Raw genomic sequence first — 16,831 nt, forward strand, 5'->3', positions numbered from 1 at the left:
TGCCTTCACTCAACAATCTTTCTTCTTGCATTGTGGTTGTGTGACAGGGCAAGAGATGTTCTCTGTGTCTGCATGTGTGTTGTGTAAGTGAGAGAGAGAGGACAAAATCATTGTTTAACAAAGTACCAAAAACGTTAATGGAGAGAATATGGTATAGGGCGTTTAAATCTCTTTCTAGGACCAGGCCACAAGGAGCATGAGAGGCTGAGGCAGGATGAGGAGGCCGCTCCGGTCTGGTCTCTGCTTTCTCTCCTGGACAGACAGCACCTACTGCATCTGCATCTGAAGTCAACTATATCTGCAGCCTTCTGTTGTGTGTGGACGATGTCCTTCTGCTTCTTTAAATATCACTTGAGCCTGGAAAGACCATCGCCCACTTCACCTTGGCAAATTATGAAGAAATTGAACCTGAAAATTATAAACACGTCTTTACAGTCTTTTATCATCAGCAGTAGCCTTGCAATTGTCTCAAGAAGTATAGCTCTACTATCTCCCGCCCCCGGCCAATGCAGCCCCTGGGGTCTCTCAAAGGAATGAACACCCTGAGGCTGGGGGCTGGGTCAGCTGCCTCTATACTGTGGCGCATCCCTGGCCGGGCCAGGCCCGGTGGAATCATTCTCCTACCCCTGTAAATGAACATATGGGGCCACAGCCCACTCTGTGCAAGGGGCCTGAGTTTCGGGGTGCTCTGCCAAGCTCCCCAATGGACATGCTTCCCCAGGGCACCCAGCTGCTTCCTGGACACCTCCCTCACAAGGCAGCAGCCCTGCCAAAGCTCTACTTGCGAAGATGGAGATGCAGCAACAATCAGCTCAGATTAATGGGCTGGACTTGCCCTGAATAGCAAGATTCCTCATTGATTATTTTTTTCTTGCTTGGTTTTTTAAAGTTTCCATTACAAACTGTTTCTTTTAGTGGTTCTATTTCTAATTCTCTTATCTAGCGTAAGTGGCATTTTAACTGATCAACGCTCTCATCCCGTTGCCATAGTGGAACCTCAGCACAGGGTTTCTGTTGAGTCCTGGTGGAATTACACGGCTGATCTTGAGACAGCTTCCTTGCTGGTCTCTCCCTCACTAGAGCAAAGCCCAGATTTTCCAAAGCTTGGCGCTCTCCAACCTCTCCGGGGGGTGGGGGGGGTGCGGAGTGGTGGCTACGCTAGCGACATGACCTGTCCCCTGTGATTCACGTCACCTGCCTGGAGGAATTCACTCTTTAATGACCATTGCTACCACCTCACTGGCCGGCAGGGGAACATCGTTTCCTCTTTAAAGCTCTGTCTAAAATGGAAAATAAAAACCCTTCCCTCGGTTCACCTTTGGTATTTCCAGACTTTGCTAAACCTAGGGGGAAAAAAGAAGGGAAATAAACAAAGGTGACACAAGAGATAGAAAAGCAGTCCAGCTTACCAAGTACCCACGTCCGAGCCTGCCCTGCCAACCTGCTCCCAGGAGTCACAGCTGTGGCCGCTTCCTATCTTGTCTGAAGAACTGCTCTCCTGTCCCCAGGGGCCAACAGTGGCGCAGGCACTTTGCTCCAACTTCCTCCTCCCACCTCCTGGCTTGTCTCTCTGACAAGGGATCATCTTCCTTCCATGGGAACCCCTCTCTGGACCACTGAGTCCTTTAAAGTCAAAGATGAGGGGAGCCTAGCTTTGCTGACCAGCCCTAGAGATTGCCCTAGGAACTGTATGATCCTAGGAAGATGGTTCCCACAGGCTAACTCATCTCCCTCCCATTCTGGATATGAGTGACATTTCCTTCATCCTGCGGGACCAACAAAACAAAACTTGAACAACCCCAGAAGTACGGCATACACGCAACTAGAATTATACCTCCCTCTCCCCATCAAAATAGAATAGAGCTGCAATAAAATAATTTGGGACTGAGAGTCTATCAAAAAACAATTTATTAAATCACCCCAAAGTCCAGCCTTCGTAAGCTAAGAATATACAGGCTGTCTGCTCCCAGGGAAACAGATCAGGTGTGGTCAGCGGAGAGGTCCCAGGTAGAAGCAGAGTCGATGTATAGATGCGTAAGGTACCGACAAGGGTGAGTTGATAGGAAGGATGATGGATGATGCTGATGGACTGGGGATGCAAAAGGAAATCACTTTACGGGCGGTGGCCTGCATATGGAACCAAAAGGTATTAGAAGGAGGAGAGCGTTCAATCCAACTCCTTCATTTTCTAGATGATGAAAACCTCATCCGCAGTTTAAAGAAGAGGAGAGACACACCTGGGTAGGGAGGGGTCCTTTGCACTCCAGGCCCAACCTCTCCTTTCAGCTTATTAAGATCAGGCTCACACGCCCCATGTTCAGCCCCGTTCACCATTCAAAAGCTGCTTGAATAAGCTTTACGACCCCCGCGCATGCACCTTCACCCTTTCAACACCTCTCCTGCTGACACTGGCCCAGTCTTCAGTGCTGCTTCAAACGCTAACTTTTCCACGATGCTCTCCGAGAGCAGCGACCACTGCTTCCTCTGCATTCCTGCACCATGTTTCCAGAATGGCTGGGGTGGTAGGTATCACATCCCTTATGGCATTACATGGCTTCTTCACTAGATTCTCTCTTCTCGGAGGCCACAAACCCCTTCCTTCCTGTGTGTGTCTGTGCCTCTCCCTTGTGTCCACGCCGCAGTGCACACAGGTGGAGGTGAGGTCTGGGTGCAGTGAGTCAGAGAGAGAAGTAAGGGTGGCTGAAGGCAGAACCAGCCACAAAATTTGCAGGGCACAGTGCAAAAATTATTCAGAGGCGGGATAGTGGCAGGAAGCGTGAACGTGTTTCAGCCAATGCTTTGAGCCCCCAGGCACATGCTCCATTGTCCCATTGGACCTCACTTACAGAACACATATTCAAAGATAAAATTCTTAAGAATTTCAGGAGGGTGACCAGATAGCATTAAACCCTAAGTGTGGGGGTCCCTTTCTGAGTGCAGGACCCTGTGCAAAGGCAGCAATTGCAAGTTCATGGAGCCAGCCCTGGATGCAGGGATTAAGACATTCCATCTCAGTGAAACGGTTTGAAGGTAAGAGTAGAAATCCATTTTTGGTCAGGAGGGATGCGCAAAGCCCAGAGAGCACTGTGTGGCAGGGGGTCCTGTTGAGAGCTGTGGACAGGAGCTGTGACGTCAGCGACAATCTGGCGGGGAGAGCCTGGGGTTATGGAACATGAAAGAGCCCTTGAGACTGCCTGCTCTCCCCTTCCGGGAAGCTGCGACCAAGGAGCGGTGAATTAAACCGGGGCCATGGGAGGGGTCAGGATCAATAGGGAGGAATATTTTATCACTGATGTTGCTAAGAACTGCCAAGCACTGATCCTAAAAAGTAGACTGACTTTCACTTGATTTTATTATTGTTTTTAAATTCTCTACAGACAATACGACTGCTTGTACGTGGGTGGACTGTTCCTACCACCCCACCCGGGTGTGCGCATTTGGTTGATTATAATGCGGATCTCCTGATTCTTTGAAAAAACCCCCCCCCCCCCCCCCCCCCCCCCCCCGGGTCCCAAGCACGCAAACTCAGCACAAAGAAATCAGGCCACCACTGCTGCAGGTGGTGTGGCACAAATGGAAAAAAATCGATAATATAAAAAGTTCCCAAAATGCCCCTTAGCGTAGGTCCTACCCATTTCTGGATCTGTACTGTTTCTTATCAACAAATCCAAAAACCTGCCACGATACTTTGGAATAAGTAATGTGAGTAAATCATCTGCAGGTTGGTTTCCAAACTATTTGAAGGCTGCATTAAAACCCAGCAGGCTTCCTGTGAACTCCACTTTGATAGTCTGTTTTAGCTTTTTCATAGAGAGCGAGCCCAAGAATGTTGCTAGTAGAACTTGCCAAAACACAGACGTTTAAAGCTGCAAAAGACTCTACAAGACCTCTTCCTTTTTAGAAATAAGGAAACCGAGGCCTGGAGTGGTGGCAAGGTGAGTTGTGTAAGGTCAGACTGCTAAATCTCGGCTGAGGGTGATGGAGGACGCTCAGTTCTTAAGTGCAACAAAAACCATGTGGCTTGTGCGTAATCATGATTATTGTGGGTGTAAATAATGAAATCTATACGAAAGCACTTAGCACAGTATTTGGCACATAGTGATACACTGGAAATGTTCAGTGAACGTGAACCTGAATTATCTGTGACAGCAGAGATGCTGCACGCCTGCCCTCTGTGAACACATGGAAGGTACCAGAGAACTGGTTTCCTGGAGTGCGGTGGTGAAAAAGGATAGGCAGTGCCAGCTCGACCCAGGCAAGGCACACCAGTGAATTCTCCAGTTGAGAGAGACTTTCATGCTCCTTCTCTGGTGGTCACTGTAGTTTATAAAGACTCTCATTTAAGCAACTGACCTATTGTGTTCTCATTGTCACTATGTCCCCTCTTTGATGATGGGGCCATGTCTTTTTCATCCACACGTGCCTGATGCCTAGCACAAGGCCGGACTGTTGCAGAGTCTCAATGTCTATTTGTTGAATGAGTGCCTACTACGATCAAGACCCACCCAAGACACTGGCCTGAGGTCCTGTATGGCCTCCTGCCAAGCCTGGTTTGGAAGCCAATCAACTCTGCCTTCTTTTCCCAAAGAAAATACAGGCCCTGGCTCTGAAGTAGGCCATGGTCCCCAGGCTCTTCTTGGCTATAATTGGAAAAAGACCTGTTAAAGACCTCAGTAAAACCCCTTCCTACCCTCTCCCCAGTGCCCGTTTCCCCTGCTCAGAGTTTTCCAGATCCTGATCAACTTGCATATGCTATTTCCCTCACTTAGAAATGCTTTCCCACATATGGTGTTTTCTCAGTCCCTGGAGCAACATTCCTACAAGGTTTCACCATCCCTCAAAATACTCAAAAGAGAGCAATTTCTGATTCCTCCTTTTTGGCTCAGTTTACAATACACACATAGCGTTTTCGGGTATTCGGGAAGCAGCTGAAATGGAAAAGGAAGCTGGGCTGGAGAGTGGCACAGGACCTGAGCCCCTAGCAGGCACCCGTGCCTGTCCTGTCACATAAAGAGATGGGGGCTGTACCCCGAGTTCCAACTGAGCTCTCCAGGCCTGGCTCCCTGACACAGGAGCACCTCCTCCAGACCATGTACCATCACTTACTGCACATGTGCGGGGTAAATTTTTAGGCTGGTGAGAGGGGGAGCACCAAGAACAAAAACGCTATGTGCCAGGGACTGACATACATTAAATCTTTAATCTTGATGACGACTCCTCTGAGGTAGCTGCTTCCATTTCCCATTTCAGACGAGGCACCACATGGTTTAGGAACTGGCTAACAAGAAGCAGAGCCAGGGTTTGACCAGTCTGGCTCCAGAGTTGATGCTCTTAACAATTATACTGTGCTGTCTCTCTGTCTGTCCCTGCTCTCAAAGAGCCCAGAGGAAGCTCCAGTTCCAAGCCTGGAGCCAGAACAGCTGCCACCCTGCAGGTTAAGCACCACCCCCTCCACGAAGCCTCAGATCCAGGCAGCATCTCCAGGGACTTGCAGCCACCACTCCTGTCCCCTCCTCCCCATATGCCCTCGGGAACTGTCCCCATGAAAAGAAACAAAATTCAGCTGACTCCTGTCCCTCCTGGGCCTGCTGTTCTCCGAGGTCAGGCCCTCTGCAGGTCAGCCGTCCCTGCAGAGGCCATGTGTTGTAGTGGACACAGCACCGGACATACCTCCTCAAGCCCTGGGTTTGGCACCAGCCCTGGAAACCAGGGGGACTTACAGAGGAGGCATAAAGCCTCTGTTCTAGCTTTCCTCAGGGAGAAGGCATCAGATCCAATGTGGAGCCATTTTTTAATTTGCCAAGTTTTAAATATGCAAATTCAAGAGATTTTGTTATTTCTGGTCCAGCCACATCCTCTGGAGGCAAATGCATTCTCTGGCTGGGGTTAACGAGGACACAGTCCAGCTGTATCCAGACGGGCCTAATTCTTTGGAGAATTTCTGCAGCTATGACATGGTCTCTGACTAGTGCTAAGGGCTCAGAAGACCACATCCTGCCAGATAACGCTAATATCTTGTTCAGGGAATGGAAAGGGAGAGAGTTGGGAAAGCAACAGATGTAAAGTAGAATGACACAAGGGGAAGGAACGTGGTGGAAATATTAAAGGAAGGCCATAAAGACTGGCGAAACTTGTTCCCCGTATCTTAATTGCAAAATTAATGCAAACTGGCTTTGTTCTGAACACAGGTCCTGAGGCCTTAAAATTAGTCTGTGGGGCCACATGAAGATGTTCTGACCCATAACACGGCTGGGAGCTGGGAGAGAGAGATCCTGGCGGAGCCTGCACTGGGGATTGGTCTGGTTTTGGTTAATCTCTTTATTAATGATCCGGAAGCAGGAGAGAGGAAAAAGCGGCAGATTAATTAAAAGGCACAGATGACGTTCAAAGGGAAGGTGCTGCAAACGGCGCTGAGGACAGACCAATTATTCCCCAGCGCCCGGGGCGGGGGGGCAACCTGGAAACAGCATGTGAGATTCAAACTGGAAACATGTAGGTTAACTCACTGGGGGCAAGATGAATCCAAAACCAACACGGGAGGGAAATGCTTGTAAAAGGATGAAGGGAAGGAGTGACTTGGAATGGCTACAAGGAGTAAATGAGAAATGAACTCACATGAACAGGGCTGTGCGCGTTTCCACGGCACCGTCTCCCCTATGCGCTTTTCTAAAACCCGCCTCGTTCACTCTTAGCACACCTCTGGAGTGGTGGCAACTATCACAGTCCCTGTCTTAGGAAGCACACAAATACATAAATTGAGCTTTAGAGAGGGCAAGCAATAGATCTGGGGGCAGGGAGCGAGTCACCAAAAGATGCTGATGAGCATGCTTGAAATTCCTCCAAACCAAAAGTGAGGAGTGATCTCGAGCAGGGAGGGCCGCCCTCTCTGTGCCAGATTTGGTGGCACCTCCTTGGAGGACCCCTAGCCCCTGGGCAGGTCTGCATCTACGCAGTCCAAACCGGCAAGAGCAGAGGCAGGCAGATGATTCCTATCTTCTTTAAAAATTCCTCATTCTGCATAGTTCCTCTTTAGAGCTTAAGTAACTCAGGGTTCTGAGACTGACTGACATGGACAACCCTTGGCCCCAGATCTGGAGAAGGACCAGGTCCTCAATTTTCAGGAGATGCCGGCCTCCCAGCAGAAACAAGGCACACCGTCAACAGGGGAGGTGTATTCCAGGATGAAACAAAATGAAATAGAGAAACTCAGAAGGTTGACTCGCCTCCTTCAGAAAGGCATTTCTGAAATGGGTCTCTTTTAGAGGCCAGACAATGAGAAATAGAGACCTCTGAACCGACAAGGAGTCTCTGTCCAGAAACAAGCTCAGTGCGCTGAGAGGGAAGTCGAAAGCTGTGAGTTGGCTTTGCATAGCTGTTGGGACAGCAACTTTACATTGTTCAAAGCACACCCTCCCGTGGCCCGAGGCAGTGAAAGACGAAGGTATGGCGCATGTCAAAACAACGTGAACCAGCAGCTCCAGGAGGAAGGTGGTACAGCGATGCCCCAGGCCAAGGAACCCTCTGTCTTGGCCCCGTCTTGGCAAAGAGATCTGAAAGGAGCTTGGTATGCTGACACAAGCCCCAGGAAACTCAGATTTACTTCATCCTTTGCATACTGCAAACTCTCATTTCATGGCCAGAGGGTAGACAAGGAAGCACCTGCGGAGAAAATTTGTCAATACAGCTACTGGCCATTATGGTATTTATCTAGTAAATTTAGATTTCTTTGTTCGGGGCTCTAATGCTCATCCACCACTGTGCATGAAGGTGTGCAGGCATGGACTTGTGCTCGGGTGCACACACATGCACACACCCTATAGCCCCCAAGACGAGGACGGGTGGCAGTCAGCTCACTTCCAAATTATTGTATCATTTAATATTCTAAGACGTGATTTCGGTTTATTTTCTGCAGCTAGGTTAACTCCACTTTCCAAATGTGAAATCACACAAGGGAGGGCTGCTACAGTTACACAGAGGGTTGGGGGTACAGCTGGTGTTAAACTCTCAGCATCGGAATAACTGCCCCAAGTCAACTTTTCTGTTTTGGATTTATGCCTCATGTTTGCATTGGGTTTATGTGTCAAGCATACACATTACCTGCGAAGTGCTATATAGCTGTAAGTTAATATTATTACAAAGTAGGGACTGCTGAGTAATTGATGTTTAATAACTATAATAAGTAATGGTGATGATGATATGTATCTTGTTTACCCAGCTAAGAATGGGTCTCAAAGTGGCAGAATAAAGCAGTTGGTTTTATCTTGAGAACTGGAGGCTAAGGGGAATCCCAAAGCATGACTTCCATCCACTTTCATGCCTCTTCCAAACCAAGACCACAGCTGGCTTGGCAACGCCCAAACCTTGACTGTGCATCAACCAGAGCAGCAGCAGCAAGGCCGGGATCAGCTCAAACCATAATGGTTTGGCCCTCAGAGACATGGCTGCGGTAAGTGTGGTCAGATGGCAGCCTTCCTCCTCCAGGCTTGGCGATCAGGCCTGAGTCAGATACAGCCAACCTTCTTTCATGAGGACAAGGGATTGGCAAACGGGCCATGGCTGTATTTGGTCTGGATCTCCTTTCCAGGAAACCACGATGTCTGAAGACTCCAAGGGCCAAGGCTTCCTGCCACGCTGCTGGGCGTCTCTCCCTTCTGCTCACCCTGGCCACCATCATTCACCTGAACACTCTCACAGACCAGGAAACTGAGGCAGGAGAGACGTCTATGTGTGCTTTTCTGAGCCTCCTCTCCCCAACACGTGAAGGGATGCTGGGATGTGCACACAAAAAGAAAATCAATCTTCCACCCAAACTGGAGTATGTGGTAGGCACTTCATAAACGTCATGATTCCAGTCCCAAACAGTCTACTGACTCTCGTTCTGGGCAGCTGAGAGAGACGAAAAAGCAACCAGAAGCTTGTCCTCTGGAAGAAATTTTGGCACCAACACTCTGAGCCCAAAACTATGTTTAATCACAGACACAGTAATAATCATCGTTTCTAATAACAGCTAGCACTTACTGAGCTGTGCCATATGCTAGAGATTTTGTGGGACACTTCACGTGGATTACCTCAGTGAATCCTCACAGAGACGATATTCTCCCCACTTTTCAGCTGAGGAAACTGAGGCTCAGAGGGATTAAGTCATTTTGTCTGAGATCATACATCAACTGAGAGGCAGAGCCACGATTCAAACCCCTGTCTGTGTGGTCCCACAGGTCTTACCAGTAATACCTCCCATTACACTCCAGAGAGTCTAAGGCACCTGCCACCTGCCTGCAGTGAACTAGCAGCAAGCACCATGCTGATGTGTTAATGCTGCTTTCCTTTTTGACGGAAAGAGACAACCAAGACTGGTGCTCTGAAGTGGAAAGAGGACATTTCACAGTGTACAGCTGGCGTCACCAATTCAAGTGGCTAGAAAGCATGTCTACGTAACATGGGGCTAATGGGCTCATTTATCTACGCTTTAGTTCCTCCAAATGTAAACCATTCCTCTCCTCTTTCCTTATTGGATGGCAAAGAAGACCAAGAATGCTGGGATCCTTTTTGAAAACGGAGAGATTTTCGGAGGTGAGACAGATTTCTGATTACGTGGTTTTCATAGATTTGAGTTGATTCGCGGTTGGTAAGGAGAGACAAAATGACGTGGACTCTCAGAACACCTCCTGCTCCAATTTGTGAATAAAAACCAACTCTGCCACCAGCCAGCTTTGTGGCCACGGGAGGATCGCTGCTGCTCTAGGGGTCTCCACCCCTAACGCTGTTTCTCCGTGCTACTGCGACTCGGGACAGGACTGCCCCTCATTGTTCAGTTTTGTCCCGCACACATGAAGCTCTGGCTCCCATCTACTAAATATCAATCGTGTCCCCCAGTCATTGTGACAACCGAAAAAAGGCACTCACACTTTTCCACATACCATCTGGGGGACCTGATCCCTCCTGGTTAAGAATCACATAATGCTCATAATGCTCATGGACTAAGGCAGTGGTTCTGAACCATTTTTGGATCTTCGACCCTTTTTAACATGTGATAAAAGCTGAAGAACCTTTCCCCTAAAAAACACACATACTCACATAAGAGAAAACTTTTGCAAAAAAATCTCAAGGCAGTTCACAGACTCCCTAAAGCCCAGTGATTCTAGGAGAAGAATTCTTGAACTAAAGAATCCCAAAGGTGCTTTCTAGCTAGAATACTCTATGCTTCTATTACTCTCTGCCATCCTTGAGTTATTTCTTCACTAGACCAAATCATTCTCATTACCAGTCTCATTTTATGGGCCTCCCTGTTTCTCTGTGTCCCTTTGAAGCTACGCAGAGGCGGGCACCGACATCCTAACATACTAGGATTCTCCTGTAATGGGAAGGCTATGGTGGGAATGTGACCTGCCTGGAATGAAGCAAGAAATTAGTGGAAGAGCCAGAACTAGAACCCAGCTCCCCAGAGGACCAGCCCTCAGCTACAGAGCAGTACATTTAAGAACAGGAGGGGAACCTGCCCACAGAGCTCATCTGCCTGCAGGGCTTCTCTAGAAGACATAGGGATCCCACGTGAGCCTGACCAACATGGCATGTTTACCAATACACTATGAGACAGCTGGGGCGCTTGCAGCCTGAGCTAGCCTAAGAGGTAGCCCATGGAGGCAGAATCCTTCTCTTCTTCCTTTTACAAATATCTGTGTAGCATCAGCACCGTCATCTGTAACATCCACATCCCTCAAGGGCTTTGGAATTTCATACATTTTCCTTTCTATCTTTCATCCTGCCACCACTCTGGATGACTTTGCCTCCAACCTGATGGCTTTCTCATTCCTTTGCTCCCTGTTCCTCAGTGCCCTCAAGACCAGTGCTTTCCATTATGTTTGAACACTCATCTGTTTCAGAAGAGCTTCTCTCCATTCCAGCCAACTGCCATTGTGACTCTAAGGATGCTGAGCACTGAGTGTGGCTGCACATTCTCTCAGGAGGAAAAGCTGGAGGTGGCAGGACTGCAGGGCAGTCACAGGCCACTGTCCTAGGGAGACTCCCCTGGACGCCTGAGAGAGGACATTTAAGAGAAATCGAGTCTCTCTCGATATCTCAGACAGCACAGGTGGATAAATTCATTACTCTACAAGAGGGTCTATCCAGAAAATACACTGGGGCAAGATTTTGCGCACAAGCACGTTGCTAGTTTAGAACAGGGCTGCCGATTTTTGATGCTCCTCCCATCTGGAGGTGGTGTCTACGTGCCCTCCCCTTGTTTTGGGGAGTTTGTGGTTATTTTGACCCATCCAGTATAGTGGAAGCAATACTGTGACCTCCAAGGCTAGGCTATAAGAGGCCATGCAGTTTCCGCCTATTGGAGCCCCGAGCGGCCGTGCGAGTTGTCTGACAGTCCCGAGGCCACCACGCTGGAGGGGCTCCCCAGGTCTTCCCGTCAGCCCTGCCAAGGCTGGCAAGTGAAGCTGGCCTGGTTAATCCATGCAAGCCCATCAGTCAATTAAATACCACCAAGTGACCTCTGTTAAGCCGCACGGCACCAAAGAATCACCCAACACAGCTCCACCCAAATTCCTGACCCACAAAATCATAAAGAAATGAAAAAATAGCTATAGTTTTATGCCACCAAGTTTGGGGAGATTTGTTACACAGCAAAAGCTAAGCAAACACCTAGGGCTGGAAACCCTACAGAGAGTTCGGGTTAGGGGTGTCATCTTTAAGTGTCAATGATGACAGGGCATTAAATTTGCTCAGAAGAGTCTGGGTAAATTCCTGGAGGGTGGATCTAAGATGAAGCTCCAGGATAATTGCTGAGGTGTACTAACTTCTTGAGGCTGGAGCACAAGGAGTGGGAAAGTCCCCTGGAGGCGTCAACCACCTGAAGGTGCTCTTGGTAAGGAGCTGCGGTGCCAGCGGGCCGGCTGCCAAGGGGCAAAGCAGAGGCATGAAGCCACTCTCTACTCTTTAAGACTTCATGGTGAGTGACTGTGTGTGTGTGTGTGTGTGTGTGTGTGTGTGTGTGTGAGAGAGAGAGAGAGAGAGAGAGAGAGAGAGAGAGAGACAGGGAGGGACGGAGGAGGAGAGGCAGGCACGTCTTTCTTGAACAGAGGGTTTCAGCTGAGTTAAAGGCCCCTGGACAGGTGGCTTTTTGACCTTCTGGGGAAAAACAGAGGGAGTGGGGGAGAATGCCCTCCCCCAAAGCCACCACTACTGTAGCCCCAGAAGGGTCTGCACTTAGACCCATGTTAGAACCCACTCCCCTCTACCACTCTCCCCGGAGCTAGCGAAATCCCGCTGCCAGCTTCCATTTCCTTCCTGCCGGCCAGGGAGATGGATGTGCTGGCTCTGCAGACAGCGTGGACAGCCACGGGCCAGGCACCGTGGGAAAGCATGAGGCATGAGCATTCGGTTTCAGAAAGTGATTCCTGGCAGCGACGCAGAGGTCCACGAAACAGGCCATGATGCACAGGCCATTTGTACCTTGTCCCAGGAGTGGTCGGGGGCAATGGCCAGCAGCACTCTGCCATGAGAGGCCGGGAAAAGGAGCAATTCCAACCAACACAAGTGCCATGGGGAAGTAGGCCAGGTAGTGTGTGCGCCAGACTGTGTGTGAGTGTGTCTGTATGTGTGTGATTGTGTGTGAGTGTGTCTGTGTGTGCGTGTATGTGCACATCTGTGTGGTATGTCAGGAGAGGGATGCTGAGAAGGGGAGAAAACCCAAGGTTCAGCAGGGTCCAGAGGCTGGCTGCTCCTGCCAGCTGTCCCCGTTAGTCACAGGGAGACCTTGGACAAGCTTTTCTTCCGTCCTCCCGGGCATCAGTTTGCTCTTCTATAAAGTGAGGGAATCAGAGTGAATCATCCCGCATCACTCCAGTGCTAGCAGTCTGCCTGCCCACAGGGCGTCTAAAACGAGGCTCTGGCTTGATGCTCTCTCTCTGGTCCTCTTGGACACGGAGGAGTGACAGACAGATGGCTCTGGGGGTCCTACGTACCACCCCCTCACACACACGCCCCACCAGCTCTGCTCATTTGAAGTCAGGCACACGGCTCCAGTGGCCTTCATGGGTCCCTATGAATTGGAAACATGTAAGGACAAGCCAGGGAGAGGCCTGGGAAATAGAAGGAGAAACTCTGGGTCAAGTTTGCATTTCTCATTATTTTTCCAACCCTTCTCAAATTCCTTTTGTTTAGAAACCTCCTTGCATTTCTGAAGGCTTCCCCCTCCCCCATCCCACCCTGAAAAAGTCTAGGAGCTCCTCCAGCCTGTAACCCTGCCGGCTAACACGTTCCATATGTCGGTCACTCTGCACGAAATGTCTGCACTCCCTTTTCTGGTCACCTCCTCCGTGGTCTCTGCACACTGCTTCTCCCCAGAGCGGCCCACCAAGCCCCTCCTGAGCCCTCGAGTCCAGAAGCGTGGCTTTGGATCAGGCTGGCACACGCTGTGCTTTCCCTCCCAGGTCAATTCCCACTTAGGATTCCTGCAGATTTGCCTCCTGGGTGCCCCAGAGTGGGCTTGCCTTCGCTCCAGCCGGCCGCCCGCCGTCGCGGACAGCTGCAGGGAGACCCTCCTTATGAGCTGGGCCTAACTGAGCAGTGCTCTCACTGAGCTTGCCACATTATTTGCTTGGAGCATGCTTCCACGGCAAGGCAACACAGCTTCTATTGTCTTCCTTTCCCACCCCCTCCTCCCGTGGCTACCCACCGTGGTAAATAAAGGCGGAAGAGATTATTCCAACATAACTTCCAATGCTCCTTCTGCAGATGCAAACAGACCTTCCATCGCTCCCTGCCTGCTCTCCACCCCACGCACCCCCCTGCATCCAGCCCCCTCTGATGCATCTTCGGATGATTGAGCTTGACTCTTAAAAAACGCATTGTGCAGCTTCACTCTAGTTTTTGTGGGTTCCAAAAAGACAGAGAAAAGGTGAGTTTCTGCAGCTTGGAGAAGTTGAGCTGAAAGGGCTGAAGATGACTTCAAATTGGTCAAGGGAGCCTGAAAACCGCGTGTAGCTCCCCTTCCTCAAAAGCATAACCGTAATTAAAGGCTTCACGCCCCTGTGGGCGGTCTGGAGAGCAAGCCGAGGCCCCCCAAAACAGGCAGCAAGGCAACCCCTTAATTTAACAAGTGCCAGCAGGACCAAGTGGGGAAAACAGGAGACCCTGGGGCCAGATCAAGGGCTCAAGGCTTTCCAAAACAGACACGAGGGTCTCAGGCAGAGAAACACATCCGGGGACGTGGCAGAACCATGAATTCTCTCAAAGGAAGGAGGGGTGATACATTGAGCACCTACAATATGCCAAAGTCTGCCATTTAAAACTTACATCCCACTGGCTCTAGATTTTCTGGTGGAGAGGGAGTTAGGAAAATTATAAGGAGAGAGCATTGCTATCCAAGCTGAGAAATTTAGGGCATAGAGTAGGTGAGTGATGGGCTCAACGCTGTCACAACTAGAGGTCAAACGAGAACCAGAACCCCTGCTCCCCGACTGCTGACCCTACACTCTTTCTCAAAGATTACCCACTCTGTTACCAAAGTCTTACCGCGTCCAGGGGAAGGACCACATGCTGCGATCGCCCAGGAAGTGGGGATCTTTCATCCATCTGTGAACTTTGGGAGAGCCTCAATGGCTGCCCCCTGCAGCCTGCGCTTCCCCCTAGGCTCACCGTATCTGTGATGCACCATAGAAAGGGGATCGCTTCCAAAGCTGGGCCACCTCTGGTTGCAAGAGCGTTCTCTTGGAGATGAGATGGGACCTGTCATTGGCCCAAGTTATGTACCTACTGTTTTCTAAGCCCTTCTTTTCCTCCCCTCCCCCGATTTTGGTTCTATTTAGTCTGAAGATTTATTGTTTCCTGGAGATCAAACAACAGGTTAAGCAAAAGTGAGTGTTAAAAGCAATCTTTCTCAACAATACCCGTATTAAGAAAATGAGAACAATAATGAAGGAAACACGTTTGATGATGGGTTTGGATGATGCGTGGGGACTAATGAGACCACTGAACTAATGCGACTGAGGACTTCAGAAGCTCCAATTATGCTTGATGGGCTTGGCAAGGAACCCTGCAATTTGGTACTAATGAATGGATTAATACGGAGGATAAGTCGGAACCCAAGAATGTGCAGGAATGTGTCCTAACACTGTGCTGGGCGTGCAGCAGGGGGGCCAAGAAGGGCCTGATGAACTGAAGTGGAAAAGGTTGGAGACTTTATAATAGGCAGTCATTTCTGGCCAACACATTAGCTCTTCTGCCCCTGGACCAATCTGCAAAGCATTAGAGCCGTCTATTTAAAGGGAGATCTATTTCGGCTTACTAGAAAGAACGCTGTAGTAAGTTTCCAGGCATGCAGTCTAAATGACCAGATTAACTGGATCTAATAGAGAGGATTGCAAAAAGCTTTCTTCCAGACCTGGGGCTCTGTGATTCTACGTTGATGTCCTGAAGGAAAACCACTCCCGCAGAGTGATGGGACTGCAGAGATCCGTGGGAGCAGAGAGTGACTCCCACCCCAAGGTGGGTGAGTCCCATGGCTGAGGGGCGGGGACTGCTGCCGACTGTGGTCAGACTGAAGGGTCTGGAAATATACTGGCTTTGATTCAGAATGTGGAACTTTTGATCCTATAACATGATGCATTTTAATTCCCCTTGATGGTATTAATAATGTAGTTGGCTAATGCCACACTAACAGAATTTATAAAGTGCCTACTCATCCAAGAAAAAGAAGTAATGACCTCAGTTTGTACTCTACTTAGGCTTCTGAAAAGGTTGAGTGCAAATCAAATTTTTGTGAATTGAATTATATTTTAAAGATACTAGGAGGATTTGCAATAAAATATCTTATGGTGAATTCCTATGAAAAGCAGTAAATAATCACTCTTCAATTTAAAACATTTATTTTGTGGACTAGTTTAGCTTAAAGCAAAGTACATCTTTAATGCAGAGCAACTGTGCTGTAAATATATTACAATTCCACAATGAACACATGTGCTTTGAGGTTAAATTCTTCACCAAGGGAGTAAGACTTATTCTTCAATTAGCTCTTCAACTGTCTGGGTACCCGTGTTAACGTACATTATTCGCTGTGGCTTATTCTTCAGGAAGCTAGAAATGTGGAAGAAGCAAAGAGGCTGGAAGTTCCCATTTTTCCATTCCCGCGTCCTAGATAATGTCAACCCAGGTTCCCACAGGGAATGACACTTGAGTCTTCTTCTCAAAGATCCCAATAAGGAAGGGATTGGAAGAAAGAGAGGACGCACAGAAATCATGCACTCTGTACTTAAAGAAGGCTCAAGAACAATTACAGTATCAATAACGAGGATCGCTAACGTCCCTGAGAACTCTGCAATCACCATCTGATTGAACACTGCAATAGCCTCCGAGGCAGGTCCCGCAGTTCAGTCTCTCATCTGAGTCCTGTGTACTACTGAACATTAACGAATACTCTCAAAGGGCCTGGGGCAGCACCCTGTCATTAAACGAGTTAATATTTCTGCTGCAAAATTATCAATACTCACTTAAGTGAGACAAAGATTATGTCAATTCAGGCCATATTTTGCAGCCAAATGAATCAGCTGTAACCTTAAGAAATGACTCTGGGTTTTCAGAGCTTTTTGGGTTTGGGGATTTAAAGAGCCTGAGGGTGTGTATTATTCTCTCTATTTCGTAAACAAAGAGGCCAAGCCCAAGAGCAAGTAGCACCCTGGACCACACAATGGCCACATTGCACAGTACAGCTAAGATTAGTGGCAGAGCTGGGATTCAAACCCAGGCATGTCTGACACCAGAAGCCCTGTTCTCAAACCCCAGGCCATGCTGGTGGAGTCCTGTGCACGGGAGAAGGAGACCACTG

At 49.0% G+C, this 16,831-nt stretch overlaps 1 protein-coding gene across 4 annotated transcripts in view; it reads right to left on the bottom strand.

Moving 5' to 3' along the window:
* NTF3 (neurotrophin 3) overlaps positions 1 to 16,831 on the bottom strand; it is a 65,145-nt gene that overhangs the window by 1,298 nt on the left and 47,016 nt on the right. Inside the window, exon 1 of one of the 4 annotated variants that reach the window (XM_046679405.1) lies at positions 1,410 to 1,535. The exons of the other annotated variants lie outside the window; for them this stretch is intronic. The gene's annotated coding sequence lies outside the window, so the exon portion shown is untranslated. Of the gene's footprint in view, positions 1 to 1,409; positions 1,536 to 16,831 lie in introns of those variants that run through there. 4 annotated transcript variants of the gene reach the window in all.

Source organism: Equus quagga, chromosome 1 (assembly GCF_021613505.1).
Source record: "Equus quagga isolate Etosha38 chromosome 1, UCLA_HA_Equagga_1.0, whole genome shotgun sequence".
Classification (NCBI taxonomy): Eukaryota; Metazoa; Chordata; class Mammalia; order Perissodactyla; family Equidae; genus Equus; species Equus quagga.